Here is a 15,951-nt window from a genome sequence, read left to right on the forward strand (position 1 = left end):
CTAGATTTAAAACCTACGTTGTATCTCTCTTTCCGGCAGACACAAGTCTGCAGGGGTTCAAAGACCTGCTGGTGAGAAAATTATCAAGTCAAGTAGAACTTGATCGGTCAACATCTCCTCCTTCACATTCTCCCGCAATTGGGGGTGCGAGGAAAAGGCTCAGAATTCCGAGCCCACCCGCTGGCGGTGATGCAGGGCAGTCTGGAGCGACTGCTGATGCTGACATCTGGTCCGGACTGAAGGACCTGCCAACGATTACGGACATGTCGTCTACTGTCACTGCATATGATTCTCTCACCATTGAAAGAATGGTGGAGGATTATATGAGTGACCGCATCCAAGTAGGCACGTCAGACAGTCAGTACGTATACTGGCAGGAAAAAGAGGCAATTTGGAGGCCCTTGCACAAACTGGCTTTATTCTACCTAAATTGCCCTCCCACAAGTGTGTACTCCGAAAGAGTGTTTAGTGCCGCCGCTCACCTTGTCAGCAATCGGCGTACGAGGTTACTTCCAGAAAATGTGGAGAAGATGATGTTCATTAAAATGAATTATAATCAATTGCTCCGTGGAGACATTGACCAGCAGCAATTGCCTCCACAAAGTACACAGGGAGCTGAGATGGTGGATTCCAGTGGGGACGAATTGATAATCTGTGAGGAGGGGGATGTACACGGTGATGAATCGGAGGATGATGATGAGGTGGACATCTTGCCTCTGTAGAGCCAGTTTGTGCAAGGAGAGATTAATTGCTTCTTTTTTGGTGGGGGTCCAAACCAACCCGTCATATCAGTCACAGTCGTGTGGCAGACCCTGTCACTGAAATGATGAGTTGGTTAAAGTGTGCATGTCCTGTTTATACAACATAAGGGTGGGTGGGAGGGCCCAAGGACAATTCCATCTTGCACCTCTTTTTTCTTTCATTTTTCTTTGCGTCATGTGCTGTTTGGGGAGTGTTTTTTGGAAGGGCCATCCTGCGTGACACTGCAGTGCCACTCCTAGATGGGCCAGGTGTTTGTGTCGGCCATTAGGGTCGCTGAGCTTAGTCACGCAGCTACCTCATTGCGCCTCTTTTTTTCTTTGCATCATGTGCTGTTTGGGGAGTGTTTTTTGGAAGGGCCATCCTGCGTGACACTGCAGTGACACTCCTAGATGGGCCAGGTGTTTGTGTCGGCCACTTGGGTCGCTGAGTTTAGTCACACAGCTACCTCATTGCGCCTCTTTTTTTCTTTGCGTCATGTGCTGTTTGGGGAGTGTTTTTTGGAAGGGCCATCCTGCGTGACACTGCAGTGCCACTCCTAGATGGGCAAGGTGTTTGTGTCGGCCACTTGGGTCGCTGAGCTTAGTCACACAGCTACCTCATTGCGCCTCTTTTTTTCTTTGCGTCATGTGCTGTTTGGGGAGTGTTTTTGGAAGGGCCATCCTGCGTGACACTGCAGTGCCACTCCTAGATGGGCCAGGTGTTTGTGTTGGCCACTTGGGTCGCTGAGCTTAGTCACACAGCTACCTCATTGCGCCTCTTTTTTTCTTTGCGTCATGTGCTGTTTGGGGAGTGTTTTTTGGAAGGGCCATCCTGCGTGACACTGCAGTGCCACTCCTAGATGGGCCAGGTGTTTGTATCGGCCACTTGGGTCGCTGAGCTTAGTCATCCAGCGACCTCGGTGCAAATTTTAGGACTAAAAATAATATTGTGAGGTGTGAGGTGTTAAGAATAGACTGAAAATGAGTGGAAATTATGGTTATTGAGGTTAATAATACTTTGGGATCAAAATGACTCCCAAATTTTATGATTTAAGCTGTTTTTTAGGGTTTTTTTGAAAAAAACACCCGAATCCAAAACACACCCGAATCCGACAAAAAAAATTCGGTGAGGTTTAGCCAAAACGCGTTCGAACCCAAAACACGGCCGCGGAACCGAACCCAAAACCAAAACACAAAACCCGAAAAATTTCTGGTGCACATCTCTAGTGGCCATGCCCTGTCACTGTGCAGGAGCCAGCACCGCTCACACACTAGTCCCCGGTGCAGCCCCCAACCCCCGGGACACCCGGAGCAACAAAATGTAGATTCAGGCCACCAGGCCACGCCCCTACCTATCAAACCATGCCTCCTTTTTACCATTGCGCTGCTTATCTGCGCGCACTGCATTACAATCTCCCTCGCCACCTCTCTGGGTGTCACCAGTGATAGTGACACCTCTGCCATGCTTGTAGCAGCTGGTCCTAAGATCTACGCCTCAAGCCCTGAGTGTTTGCCCTTGTGACTTGTTGATCATCATAGCAAAGCAGATGCTTACAGAAAACTGCAGGGGCTTAGATTGAAAATAAAAAAAATTGATGGGTATAAGGTAGAGAGGAGCGGGTTCGGTTCTCCGAGAACCGAATTCCCCACGAACTCCACGTGGTTTACACTGGTCCGAGGCAGGCTCGGTTGTTCCCGCCTGACTCGGAAAACCTGAACAAGGGAAAATGTCATCATCCCGCTGTCGGATTCTCGCGAGATTCGGATTCCATATAAAGAGCTGCGCGTTGCCGCCATTTTTACTCGTGCATTGAAGAGAGAGCGGAGAGGACGTGGCTATGTTCTCTCAGTGGAAATCTCAATATCAGTGCTCAGTATCAGTGGTTACTTATTGCTGCTCAGTAATACTAGTAGTGTGTCTCTCCTGCTCAGTGTCAGTTCTCAGTAGTATCCTCATCAGTGCTCAGTATCACTGCTCATTGTCTTGTGCTGCATTGTGGTGCTCAGCATACTACAGTACATTACTAATAGTCCAGTGCTGCATCTTGCTGCTCAGTGTCAGTTCTAGTATCCTCATCAGTGCTCACTATCACTGCTCATTGCATTGTGGTGTTCTGTATACTACAGTAACATAGTAATATAGTAACATATAGTAACATAGTTTTTGAGGTTGAATAGAGGCAAATTGCCCATCGTGTTCAACCTGTTTTAAGTTGTGATGATTCTACATACTTGCTGAATAATGTTTTATGACAAGTTAGCTACTACAACTCATGTTACCCCCGGATTAACCATGTTGATATTTTAAGTATTATAACCTTGGATAGCTTTTTCATTCAGAAATGTATCCATTCCTTTTTTAAATCCAATTACAGAGTCCGCCATTACCACCTTCCCTGGCAGGGAATTCCACATCCTGATTGCCCTAACAGTGAAGATCATAGTATCTCACCTGGCAGGTAAGTAGGAGTTGGGCCAGAGCTGTGGAGGATTGCTGCTCGGGCACCCCCTGTCAAGTGAAGGAGATCCAACTGAGGCAGCACAAGGGAACTCTCGAAAGAAGAACAAGGCTAGAGGAAGATCTGAGACAAAGAAATCTGACTTTTACCAGAGCTGACCAGAGGAAAGCACAAACACAGTCCCCCACTACCACAAATAATGCAGTCGAGTTTCCCACATTTGGGGAAATCACAGGGGTCAGCATACCCAGAATGCAATGAATGAACCTCACCCTGGGAGAACAATCTTCATGACCATGGTATCGCCTATGCAAAATAAGTATGATTTGGGATAGGGCTGGGGAGGGCAGCTGCTCAGGCACATCTCTGTCAAGTATAGGAGATTCAACTGAGTCAGCACAAGGGAACTCTCATCTGGGGACAACAACTGCAGGGAGAACACATATTTTCAGATGAACATGGGAGGGCAGAAGGCTGCCTAATACTGAAGCACCCCAAACAACAAACCAAATGCAACAACTAGTACAAGCATTCCAGGGGGAAGTTCTGCAGAAGACGGATTTGCATACGGTGATGTCATCCAAGCAGTGGGCCAAAGTTGGCTGGAACCCTCATCTGCATATGAAAAGAGAAAAGGGGTATGCAGGGCATGGCGGCCTTTTGCGGCACTTGGATGACCCTTAGTTCGCATTAAACACCCCCACCCTCCTACGGTGTGGGGCTCATGTTGACAATGCCCCAGCCCCTGAAGCATTCAAGCTGATTTCTTACAGCAGCTTGGCACTGTAACAGCTCCAGAGCTGCTCTGTAAGGCAAGTAAAAGGGTGTGTAGTTTGCATTGTGCATTGGAAGGCACAAAGTAAGCAGACAGGAGGAGAAGTCAGGATAGTACACAAGGGTATAAAAGGGAGGGGCTCAAGAAAAAAGAAGTGGAAACAGACAGCAAACTAGGCTGGAGAGAGACCTGAGACAAAGAGATCTGAATTATACGAGAGCCGACCAGGGGAAACACAAATTATGCAGTCAAGTTTCCCACATTTGGGGAAATCGCAGGGGCAGCACACCCAGAGTGCAATGGGTGAGCCTTGCCCTGGGAGAAGCACCTTCATGATCATAGTATCTCACCTGGCAGGTAAGTAGGTGTTGGGCTTGAGCTGGGGAGGGTCGCTGCTCGGGCACCCCCCTGTCAAGTGAAGGAGATCCAACTGAGGCAGCACAAGGGAACTCTCGAAAGAAGAACAAGGCTAGAGGAAGATCTGAAACAAAGAAATCTGACTTTTACCAGAGCTGACCAGAGGAAAACACAAACACAGTCCCCCACTACCACAAATAATGCAGTCGAGTTACCCACATTTGGGGAAATCGCAGGGGTCAGCATACCCAGAATGCAATGAATGAACCTCACCCTGGGAGAATAATCTTCATGACCATGGTATCTCCTATGCAAAATAAGTATGATTTGGGATAGGGCTGGGGAGGGCCGCTGCTCAGGCACATCTCTGTCAAGTAAAGGAGATTCAACTGAGGCAGCACAAGGGAACTCTCATCTGGGGACAACAACTGCAGGGAGAACACATATTTTCAGATGAACATGGGAGGGCAGAACGCTGCCTAATACTGAAGCACCCCCAAACAACAAACCAAATGCAACAACTAGTGCAAGCATTCCTGGGGGAAGGCCTGCCGCAGATGGATTTGCATATGGTGATGTCATCCAAGCAGTGGGTCAAAGTTGGCTTCAACCCTCGTCTGCATATGAAAAGAGAAAAGGGGCGTGCAGGGCATGGCGGCCTTTTGCGGCGCTTGGATGACCCTTAGTTTGCATTAAACACCCCCACCCTCCTTCGGTGTTGGTCTCATGTTGGCCATGCCCCAGCCCCTGAAGCATTCAAGCTGATTTCTTGCAGCAGCTGGGCACTGTAACAGCTCCAGAGCTGCTCTGTAAGGCAAGTAAAAGGGTGTGGGCCCTGCAGCACTACCTGTAGTTTGCATTGTGCATTGGAAGGCACAAAGTAAGCAGAGAGGAGGAGAAGTCAGGATAGTGCACAAGGGTATAAAAGGGAGGGGCTCAAGAAAAAAGAAGTGGAAACAGACAGCAAACTAGGCTGTAGAGAGACCTGTGACAAAGAGATCTGAATTATACGAGAGCCGACCAGGGGAAACACAAATTCTGCAGTCAAGTTTCCCACATTTGGGGAAATCGCAGGGGCAGCACACCCAGAGTGCAATGGGTGAGCCTTGCCCTGGGAAAAGCACCTTCATGATCATAGTATCTCACCTGGCAGGTAAGTAGGAGTTGGGCTAGAGCTGGGGAGGGTCGCTGCTCGGGCACATCCCTGTCAAGTGAAGGAGATCCAACTGAGGCAGCACAAGGGAACTCTCGAAAGAAGAACAAGGCTAGAGGAAGATCTGAGACAAAGAAATCTGACTTTTACCATAGCTGACCAGAGGAAAGCACAAACACAGTCCCCCACTACCACAAATAATGCAGTTGAGTTTCCCACATTTGGGGAAATCACAGGGGTCAGCATACCCAGAATGCAATGAATGAACCTAACCCTGGGAGAACAATCTTCATGACCATGGTATCTCCTATGCAAAATAAGTATGATTTGGGATAGGGCTGGGGAGGGCCGCTGCTCAGGCACATCTCTGTCAAGTAAAGGAGATTCAACTGAGGCAGCACAAGGGAACTCTCATCTGGGGACAACAACTGCAGGGAGAACACATATTTTCAGATGAACATGGGAGGGCAGAAGGCTGCCTAATACTGAAGCACCCCCAAACAACAAACCAAATGCAACAACTAGTGCAAGCATTCCTGGGGGAAGGCCTGCAGCAGATGGATTTGAATATGGTGATGTCATCCAAGCAGTGGGTCAAAGTTGGCTTCAACCCTCGTCTGCATATGAAAAGAATAAAGGGGTGTGCAGGGCATGGCGGCCTTTTGCGGCGCTTGGATGACCCCTAGTTCGCATTAAACACCTCCACCCTCCTTCGGTGTGGGGCTCATGTTGGCTATGCCCCAGCCCCTGGAGCATTCAAGCTGATTTCTTGCAGCAGCTGGGCACTGTAACAGCTCCAGAGCTGCTCTGTAAAGCAAGTAAAAGGGTGTGGGCCCTGCAGCACTACCTGTAGTTTGCATTGTGCGTTGGAAGGCACAAAGTAAGCAGACGGGAGAAGTCAGGATAGTGCACAAGGGTATAGAAGGGAGGGGCTCAAGAAAAAGTAGTGGAAACAGACAGCAAACTAGGCTGGAGAGCGACCTGAGACAAAGAGATCTGAATTATATGAGAGCCGACCAGGGGAAACACAAATTATGCAGTCAAGTTTCCCACATTTGGGGAAATCGCAGGGGCAGCACACCCAGAGTGCAATGGGTGAGCCTTGCCCTGGGAGAAGCATCTTCATGATCATAGTATCTCACCTGGCAGGTAAGTAGGAGTTGGGCTAGAGCTGGGGAGGGTCGCTGCTCGGGCACCCCCCTGTCAAGTGAAGGAGATCCAACTGAGGCAGCACAAGGGAACTCTCGAAAGAAGAACAAGGCTAGAGGAAGATCTGAGACAAAGAAATCTGACTTTTACCAGAGCTGACCAGAGGAAAGCACAAACACAGTCCCCCACTACCACAAATAATGCAGTTGAGTTTCCCACATTTGGGGAAATCACAGGGGTCAGCATACCCAGAATGCAATGAATGAACCTAACCCTGGGAGAACAATCTTCATGACCATGGTATCTCCTATGCAAAATAAGTATGATTTGGGATAGGGCTGGGGAGGGCCGCTGCTCAGGCACATCTCTGTCAAGTAAAGGAGATTCAACTGAGGCAGCACAAGGGAACTCTCATCTGGGGACAACAACTGCAGGGAGAACACATATTTTCAGATGAACATGGGAGGGCAGAAGGCTGCCTAATACTGAAGCACCCCCAAACAACAAACCAAATGCAACAACTAGTGCAAGCATTCCTGGGGGAAGGCCTGCCGCAGATGGATTTGCATATGGTGATGTCATCCAAGCAGTGGGTCAAAGTTGGTTCAAACACCTTTGCAAAGTTCTATAAGTTTGATACCCTGGCTGAGGAGGACCTCCTGTTTGCTCAATCGGTGCTGCAGAGTCATCCGCACTCTCCTGCCCGTTTGGGAGCTTTGGTATAATCCCCATGGTCCTTACGGAGTCCCCAGCATCCTCTAGGACGTAAGAGAAAATAAGATTTTAAACCTACCGGTAAATCTTTTTCTCGTAGTCCGTAGAGGATGCTGGGTGCCCGTCCCAAGTGCGGTCTACTTCTGCAAGACTTGTATATAGTTATTGCTTACATAAGGGTTATATGTTAGTTTTCATCGGTCTTGGACTGATGCTATGTTGTTTTCATACTGTTAACTGGGTAGTATATCACAAGTTATACGGTGTGATTGGTGTGGCTGGTATGAATCTTGACCTTGGATTAACAAAAATCCTTTCCTCGTACTGTCCGTCTCCTCTGGGCACAGTTTCTCTAACTGAGGTATGGAGGAGGGGCATAGAGGGAGGAGCCAGTGCACACCCAGATCTAAAGTCTTTCTTAAAGTGCCCATGTCTGCTGCGGAGCCCGTCTATCCCCCATGGTCCTTACGGAGTCCCCATCATCCTCTACGGACTACGAGAAAAAAAAATTACCGGTAGGTTTAAAATGTTATTTTTTTCTCTGCAACCCACTGCTAAATTGTGCTTCCTAGCTGTTTTTTATAAAATCACTTAATTAAATCTAACTCTGATTACGTCAGAGAAGGCCAGGTACCCTACACCATAAGAGGGGGTTTGAAATTTTGACTTGTCTACTTAAAGATCACCAAAATCTGATGACAAGGTCAATTACATCCCTGGGTGGGATTGAACCACCAACCTTTTGGTTAATAGCCCATGTAAGTGCAAGAAATCCTGAAGCACTCACTCATCATGGGAAAGTACCAATGTGTTTCTTACAAAAATTCTCCAGATTATTGACTTTTTAAAGTTTTTCTAGGAAACGTTCTAGATGAATGATTATTAGCCTTTGTCAGTATTGACTTTTGCAAGGTGTCTCTGTGGCGCAATCGGTTAGCATGTTTGGCTATTAACCAAAAGGTTGGTGGTTCAATCCCACCCAGGGATGTAATTGACCTTGTAATCAGATTTTGGTGATCTTTAAGTAGACAAGTCAAAATTTCAAAAACCCCCCTTATGGTGTAGGGTACCTGGCCTTCTCTGATGTAATCAGAGTTAGATTTGATTAAGTGATTTTATAAAAAAAACAGCTAGGAAGCACAATTTAGCAGTGGGTTGCAGAGAAAAAAAAATATGCTGGCAGAAAAGTCCAATTGAGTGATTAAACAGCTCTTCATTTTCTGATTTTATGTTTATGCTAACAAATTTGCTCTCTGAAAAGTGTCCACAAAGCCAAGTCTCTGATTAACACCTTTGTAGGAATGGTTTTTCACCTATTACTGAAATAAACTTGCTTCATTGGAAAGGCATCAAAGATGCATCCTCATTTCAATGTCTACTGAAATAATACAGGTTGACACCAGGAAACGTCACTGCATCCTTGCTGCTTCCTCACGGGGAAGTCTGTTTAATGTGAAAACAAGGTGATATCTAATCAGCACACAGGTAAGGAATTAAGAAAATCTTTCTTTATGGGTGAAGATGTTTCTCACAAATTGTTGTCCCAATGCATCATTGAAATTCAAGATGGAAGATGATTTTCATATATCACTTGTACATTTTGCATTGCTCTTCTGGTGACAATGTAGTTTGTTTTTGTCAATTACCATTTCAGTAATAGGGTAAAGAAAATTAAGTGGATTTTTTAAAGAAAACAATGCTGTCAATATACTATTAAAACAAATTAAAATGATAAAAGTTATTGTACTTTAAGTAAAAATAAAAGAGCCAAAATATCAATCCCAGTTTTTGATTACTTTAATTATAAAAAAAAAATGCACATAGCAGTGGATAGTTTCGATCAATCGACCTCTGGGTTATGGGCCCAGCATGCTTCCATTGCACTACTCTGCTGCTCATGGAAGTGTAAGAGATCCTGAAGACTAAATTGATTAAAGGCCTAAAAGTACTGGACTATAAGGAAAGACTTACTAGGCTGAATATTTATACACTAGAAAAGAGGTGCCTAAGAGGAGATATTATTAATATCTTCAAATATGTAAAGATACATAACAAATAGTTATCAGAGGAATTATTTATTAAAAGAACACGTGGTCACTCGCTGCGACTGGAGGAAAGTTCAGAACGCAATGGAGGAAAGGTTTCTTCACTGTTAGGGCAATCAGGATGTGGAATTCCCTGCCAGGGAAGGTGGTAATGGCGGACTCTGTAATTGGATTTAAAAAAGGAATGGATACATTTCTGAATGAAAAAGCTATCCAAGGTTATAATACTTAAAATATCAACATGGTTAATCCGGGGGTAACATGAGTTATAGTAGCTAACTAGTCATAAAACATTATTCAGCAAGTATGTAGAATCATCACAACTTAAAACAGGTTGAACACGATGGGCAATCTGCCTCTATTTAACCTCAAAAACTATGTTACTATATTACTATGTTATTGTAGTATACAGAACACCACAATGCAATGAGCAGTGATAGTGAGCACTGATGAGGATACTAGAACTGACACTGAGCAGCAAGATGCAGCACTGGACTATTAGTAATGTACTGTAGTATGCTGAGCACCTCAATGCAGCACAAGACAATGAGCAGTGATACTGAGCACTGATGAGGATACTACTGAGAACTGACACTGAGCAGGAGAGACACACTACTAGTATTACTGAGCAGCAATAAGTAACCACTGATACTGAGCACTGATATTGAGATTTCCACTGAGAGAACATAGCCACGTCCTCTCCGCTCTCTCTTCAATGCACAAGTAAAAATGGCAGCAACGCGCAGCTCTTTATATGGAATCCGAATCTCGCGAGAATCCGACAGCGGGATGATGACATTTTCCCTTGTTCAGGTTTTCCGAGTCAGGCGGGAACAACCGAGCCTGCCTCGGACCAGTGTAAACCACGTGGAGTTCGTGGGGAATTCGGTTCTCGGAGAACCGAACCCGCTCCTCTCTACCTTATACCCATCAATTTTTTTATTTTCAATCTAAGCCCCTGCAGTTTTCTGTAAGCATCTGCTTCGCTATGATGATCAACAAGTCACAAGGGCAAACACTCAGGGTTTGAGGCGTAGATCTTAGGACCAGCTGCTACAAGCATGGCAGAGGTGTCACTATCACTGGTGACACCCAGAGAGGTGGCGAGGGAGATTGTAATGCAGTGCGCGCAGATAAGCAGCGCAATGGTAAAAAGGAGGCATGGTTTCATAGGTAGGGGCGTGGCCTGGTGGCCTGAATCTACATTTTGTTGCTCCGGGTGTCCCGGGGGTTGGGGGCTGCACCCGGGGACTAGTGTGTGAGCGGTGCTGGCTCCTGCACAGTGACAGGGCATGGCCACCCAGCATGACGCCTCCCTTCTTGACCATGCTGTAATTGCAGTCGCACTGCAGTTCAGCGTGATCATAAAAAATGGTGTAGGCTCCTGCTGGTGCAGACTGTATGTGCGCGCAGGAAGCCGCCACCATTTTTGTGATCACAGCGGCTGAATGTGATGTCATACAGCCGCTGTGACCACGCCCCCTGTGTCTCCTCCGTTGCAGACCCCATTTTGAAGCCTTGCCCCCGCACCGCTCCATCCCTGACTTGGAAATGGAGTGTTGCTGACCCACCTCTCCCCCCCTTCCCCGCCCCGATTGACAGGCAGAGGCGATCACATTCTCTGCGGGGTGCCGCAGAAAATGCAGGCACATGCGTATGCTCTTAGCAATTTTTGCAGTTGGATCGCTTATTGTGATTGCAATCCAACCTGAATCAGGCCCTATTACCTATCACAATGCGCTGCGGGCAGTACAAAATTGGGTTAATATAGGAGAAAAACCCCCAGACCTGTGCTCCTTAACTGTACCTGGTGGCTAGTGGAGCGGCTGCCCAGTAATAAGTGTCCACCGCAGTGCGCACACGGCCCACCCCCTACGGCCTCGCTCCCCTTCATCAGCGGCCTCGTGATCCGGAAGGGTGGTGTGTGTGTGACTGACCTTAGGATGAAACCGGAGCCTCCGCTGCAGTGACCCAGCAACCAGGGCACGGGAGTATATAGCGCCACTGGGAGTGATGAAGCTGCAGTAAAGATGTCTATTAGACCTAGCCTGCTGCAGCCCTTGTAGATTCTCATAAAACAAGTTCTTCTTTTCTTGTCAAAATTAATAGCTAAGAATAGGCTGCCTGAGGCAGGCCCCTGTTAATTGGCCTGCTACTGAAGGCACCAACTACAAACTGAGCTCCCTGTTCATGGAAGCGGGGTTATAGAGGAGAATGCACTGAGCTTCTTGGGAACAGTCAAAAGCTTTGAGCCGGTTGGTGCCTCAGATCAAGATCCTACTCTACACCCCAATGTGAATCCTTGTGGAGTCCAGTGTACCCCACAGAAGAAATTAATGTGTCACACCCATTGGCAGCAACCTTAGAATAGCTGCTGACGGGCACAATTGAGAAAGGAAGGGGGGGGGACATTTGAATCCAGCACATAGATGCAATTCAAATATGTAATTTGTACCTTCCTATTTTAAAATATAATGGATGAACCTCACCCTGTGAGAACAATCTTCATGATCAAGAGATCTAATATGTAAAATAAGTATGAGTTGGGATAGGGCTGGGGAGGGTGGCAGCTCGGGCAGCCCCTCCCCCGTCAAGTTAAGGAGATTCAACTGAGGAAGCACAAGGGAACTCTCGTCTGGGGACAACAACTGCAGGGAGACCACATCTTTTCAGATGAACATGGGAGGGCGGAAGGCTGCCTAATACTGAAGCACCATCAAATATCAAACCATATCCAACAACTAGTACAAGCATTCCTGGGGGAAGGTCTGCAGCAGACGGATTTGCATACGGTGATGTCATCCAAGCAGTGGGCCAAAGTTGGCTGGAACCCTCATCTGCATATAAAAAGAGAAAAGGGGCATGCAGGGCATGGCGGCCTTTTGCAGTGCTTGGATGACCCCTAGTTCGCATTAAACACCCCCACCCTCCTTTGGTGTGGGGCTCATGTTGGCCATGCCCCATCCCCTGAAGCATTCATGCTGATTTCTTGCAGCAGCTGGGCACTGTAACAGCTCCAGAGCTGCTCTGTAAGGCAAGTAAAATGGTGTGGGCCCTGCAGCACCACCTGTAGTTCGCATTGTGCGTTGGAAGGCACAAAGTAAGCAGACGGGAGGAGAAGTCAGGATAGTACACAAGGGCATCCTTTTCTCTTAGTCCGTAGAGGATGCTGGGGTCACATTAAGAACCATGGGGTATAGACGGGATCCGCAAGAGACATGGGCACTTTAAGACTTTCAAAGGGTGTGAACTGGCTCCTCCCTCTATGCCCCTCCTCCAGACTCCAGTTATAGGAACTGTGCCCAGGGAGACGGACATTTCGAGGAAAGGATTTATTGTTAAACTAAGGTGAGCATCTTACCAGCTCACACCTTAAGCATGCCGCAGAACGTGGCATTCAACAGAACACAAGCCAACGGCATGAACAATTGCAGCAAAAAGCTGACCAGAACCGTAACACAACATGTGTATAACCACAAGTAATAACTGCAGACACAGTATGGACTGGGACGGGTGCCCAGCATCCTCTAAGTACTAAGAGAAAAGGATTTACCGGTAGGTATTAAAATCCTATTTTCTCATACGAACTAGAGGATGCTGGGGTCACATTAAGAACCATGGGGTTATACCAAAGCTCTTGAACGGGTGGGAGAGTGCGTACGACTCTGCAGCACCGAATGACCCAACTTGAGGTTATCATCAGCCAAGGTATCAAACTTGTAAAACTTAGCAAAAGTGTTTACTAAATAGCTGCTCGGCAAAGTTGCAATGCCGAGACTCCCCGACCAGCTGCCCAGGATGAACCCACCTTTCTAGTAGAATGGGTCTTCACCTAATTCAGTAACGGCAATCCTGCCGTGGAATGAGCATGCTGAATCTTACCACAGATCCAGCGCATAATGGTCTGCATGGAAGCAGGACACCCAATCATGTTGGGAGCATACAGGACAAACAGAGCCTCTGTTTTCCTAATCTGAACCGTTCTGGTGACATAAATTTTCAAAGTTCTGACCACAGCCAGAGACTTTGACTCAACGAAGGTGTCAGTGGCCAAAGGCACCATGTGGAAAGATGAACCACCTTCGGCAGAAATTGTTGACGTGTCCTCAATTCTGCTCTATCTTCATGAAAGATCAAATAAAGGCTCTTGTGATACTGCATGGTTTGTACTGTTTTCCATGTGCTCCCAGATCTTTCAAGCAAGTAGCATGGTCAAGAAAGTTCTGTTTGAAAAGAAACAAACATTTACTGTCATTGTTATGCAAATAAACTTACATTAAAGCTAACAAGAAAGCACACTCGTTCTGTCTTTAAACTGATAAAAGAAACCCCAATAATATGGGGCATGCAAAAATTGAGATAAAACTCAGTTTTGCTCCTCTCCACGGAAATCTTTAATAAAAGGCAAAATATTTGTTAGTTCTGAAGAGAAACCAGAGCATGACCAAGATTCCACCTGTCGCCTGAGTGCCATGCCAGCAGTTCTCATTCAGCTCAAAGTGAGCACCCAATTTGAATGAAAGAAAGCAGATTTCTCACCAGGCTTCCCCTTGCTATAAACATGGTTTGTACTCTTTTCCATGTGCTCCCAGATCTTTCAAACAATTAGTGTGGTCAAGAAAGTTCTGTTTGAAAAGAAACAAACATTTACTGTCATTTCTATGCAAATGAGCTTACATTAAAGCACACTCATTCTATCTTTAAACCGATAAAAGAAACCCCAAAAAGATGGGGCATGCAAAAATTGAGATAAAACTCGGTTTTGCTCCTCTCCACGGAAATCTTTAGTAAAAGGCGAAAGATTTGTTCGTTCTGAAGAGAAACCAGAGCATGACCAAGATTTTTATCTGAAAATATGTGTTCTCCCTGCATTTGTTGTCCCCAGATGAGAGTTCCCTTGTGCTGCCTCAGTTGAATCTCCTTTACTTGACAGGGGGATGCTCGAGCAGCGACCCTCCCCAGCTCTAGCCCAACTCCTACTTACCTGCCAGGTGAGATACTATGATCATGAAGGTGCTTCTCCCAGGGCAAGGCTCACCCATTGCACTCTGGGTGTGCTGCTTCTGCGATTTCCCCAAATGTGGGAAACTTGACTGCATAATTTGTGTTTCCCCTGGTCGGCTCTCGTATAATTCAGATCTCTTTGTCTCAGGTCTCTCTCCAGCCTAGTTTGCTGTCTGTTTCTACTTCTCTTTTCTTGAGCCGCTCCCTTCTATGCCCTTGCGCACTATCCTGACTTCTCCCGTCTGCTTACTTCGTGCCTTCCAACGCACAATGCAAACTACAGGTAGTGCTGCAGGACCCACACCCTTTTACTTGCCTTACAGAGCGTCTCTGGAGCAGTTACAGTGCCCAGCTGCTGCAAGAAATCAGCTTGAATGCTTCAGGGGCTGGGGAATAGCCAACATGAGCCCCACACCGAAGGAGGGTGGAGGTGTGTAATGCGAACTAGGGGTCATCCAAGCGCCGCAAAAGGCCGCCATGCCCTGCACGCCCCTTGTCTCTTTTCATATGCAGACGAGTGTTGAAGCCAACTTTGACCCACTGTTTGCATGACATCACCATATGCAAATCCATCTGCTGCAGGCCTTCCCCCAGGAATGCTTGCACTAGTTGTTGCATTTGGTTTGTTGTTTGGGGGTGCTTCAGTATTAGGCAGCCTTCTGCTCTCCCATGTTCATCTGAAAATATGTGTTCTCCCTGCAGTTGTTGTCCCCAGATGAGAGTTCCCTTGTGCTGCCTCAGTTGAATCTCCTTTACTTGACAGAGATGTGCCTGGGCAGCGGCCCTCCCCAGCCCTATCCCAAATCATACTTATTTTGCATAGGCGATACCATGGTCATGAAGATTGTTCTCCTAGGGTGAGGTTCATTCATTGCATTCTGGGTATGCTGACCCCTGTGATTTCCCCAAATGTGGGAAACTCGACTGCATTATTTGTGGTAGTGGGGGACTGTGTTTGTGCTTTCCTCTGGTCAGCTCTGGTTAAAATCAGATTTCTTTATCTCAGATCTTCCTCTAGCCTTGTTCTTCTTTCGAGAGTTCCCCTGTGCTGCCTCAGTTGGATCTCTTTCACTTGACAGGGGGGTGCCCGAGCAGCGACCCTCCCCAGCTCTAGCCCAACTCCTACTTACCTGCCAGGTGAGATACTATGATCATGAAGGTGCTTCTCCCAGGGCAAGGCTCACCCATTGCACTCTGGTTGTGCTGCAACTGTGATTTCCCCAAATGTGGGAAACTTGACTGCATAATTTGTGTTTCCCTTGGTCGGCTCTCGTATAATTCAGATCTCTTTGTCTCAGGTCTCTCTCCAGCCTAGTTTGCTGTCTGTTTCCACTTCTCTTTTCTTGAGCCGCTCCCTTCTATGCCCTTGCGCACTATCCTGACTTCTCCCGTCTGCTTACTTCGTGCCTTCCAACGCACAATGCAAACTACAGGTAGTGCTGCAGGGCCCACACCCTTTTACTTGCCTTACAGAGCAGCTCTGGAGCAGTTACAGTGCCCAGCTGCTGCAAGAAATCAGCTTGAATGCTTCAGGGGCTGGGGCATAGCCAACATG

At 47.1% G+C, this 15,951-nt stretch overlaps 11 non-coding genes and 1 pseudogene across 11 annotated transcripts; 3 read left to right on the forward strand and 9 right to left on the reverse strand.

Annotated features, from left to right (window-relative positions):
- Nucleotides 1–3,358: 3,358 nt before the first annotated feature.
- On the reverse strand, nucleotides 3,359–3,522 carry LOC135031261 (U1 spliceosomal RNA). The gene has a single exon (XR_010227095.1). It is a non-coding gene; the product is annotated as a U1 spliceosomal RNA (small nuclear RNA).
- A 654-nt stretch (nucleotides 3,523–4,176) lies between these two features.
- Nucleotides 4,177–4,339, reverse strand: LOC135031080 (U1 spliceosomal RNA). The gene has a single exon (XR_010226949.1). It is a non-coding gene; the product is annotated as a U1 spliceosomal RNA (small nuclear RNA).
- A 152-nt stretch (nucleotides 4,340–4,491) lies between these two features.
- LOC135031036 (U1 spliceosomal RNA) lies at nucleotides 4,492–4,655 on the reverse strand. Its single transcript, XR_010226906.1, has one exon. It is a non-coding gene; the product is annotated as a U1 spliceosomal RNA (small nuclear RNA).
- A 674-nt stretch (nucleotides 4,656–5,329) lies between these two features.
- Nucleotides 5,330–5,492, reverse strand: LOC135031137 (U1 spliceosomal RNA). Its single transcript, XR_010226992.1, has one exon. It is a non-coding gene; the product is annotated as a U1 spliceosomal RNA (small nuclear RNA).
- A 152-nt stretch (nucleotides 5,493–5,644) lies between these two features.
- On the reverse strand, nucleotides 5,645–5,808 carry LOC135031170 (U1 spliceosomal RNA). The gene has a single exon (XR_010227012.1). It is a non-coding gene; the product is annotated as a U1 spliceosomal RNA (small nuclear RNA).
- Nucleotides 5,809–6,499: 691 nt separating this feature from the next.
- LOC135031101 (U1 spliceosomal RNA) lies at nucleotides 6,500–6,641 on the reverse strand (annotated as a pseudogene).
- Nucleotides 6,642–6,793: 152 nt separating this feature from the next.
- On the reverse strand, nucleotides 6,794–6,957 carry LOC135031182 (U1 spliceosomal RNA). Its single transcript, XR_010227019.1, has one exon. It is a non-coding gene; the product is annotated as a U1 spliceosomal RNA (small nuclear RNA).
- Nucleotides 6,958–13,718: 6,761 nt separating this feature from the next.
- On the reverse strand, nucleotides 13,719–13,834 carry LOC135031221 (U5 spliceosomal RNA). Its single transcript, XR_010227057.1, has one exon. It is a non-coding gene; the product is annotated as a U5 spliceosomal RNA (small nuclear RNA).
- A 274-nt stretch (nucleotides 13,835–14,108) lies between these two features.
- On the reverse strand, nucleotides 14,109–14,224 carry LOC135031186 (U5 spliceosomal RNA). The gene has a single exon (XR_010227023.1). It is a non-coding gene; the product is annotated as a U5 spliceosomal RNA (small nuclear RNA).
- A 144-nt stretch (nucleotides 14,225–14,368) lies between these two features.
- Nucleotides 14,369–14,531, forward strand: LOC135031116 (U1 spliceosomal RNA). Its single transcript, XR_010226978.1, has one exon. It is a non-coding gene; the product is annotated as a U1 spliceosomal RNA (small nuclear RNA).
- Nucleotides 14,532–15,202: 671 nt separating this feature from the next.
- Nucleotides 15,203–15,366, forward strand: LOC135031253 (U1 spliceosomal RNA). Its single transcript, XR_010227087.1, has one exon. It is a non-coding gene; the product is annotated as a U1 spliceosomal RNA (small nuclear RNA).
- Nucleotides 15,367–15,518: 152 nt separating this feature from the next.
- LOC135031173 (U1 spliceosomal RNA) lies at nucleotides 15,519–15,681 on the forward strand. The gene has a single exon (XR_010227015.1). It is a non-coding gene; the product is annotated as a U1 spliceosomal RNA (small nuclear RNA).
- The last annotated feature ends 270 nt before the right edge of the window (nucleotides 15,682–15,951 follow it).

The sequence above is a fragment of the Pseudophryne corroboree genome, unplaced genomic scaffold (genome assembly GCF_028390025.1).
Source record: "Pseudophryne corroboree isolate aPseCor3 unplaced genomic scaffold, aPseCor3.hap2 scaffold_512, whole genome shotgun sequence".
Lineage (NCBI taxonomy): Eukaryota > Metazoa > Chordata > Amphibia > Anura > Myobatrachidae > Pseudophryne > Pseudophryne corroboree.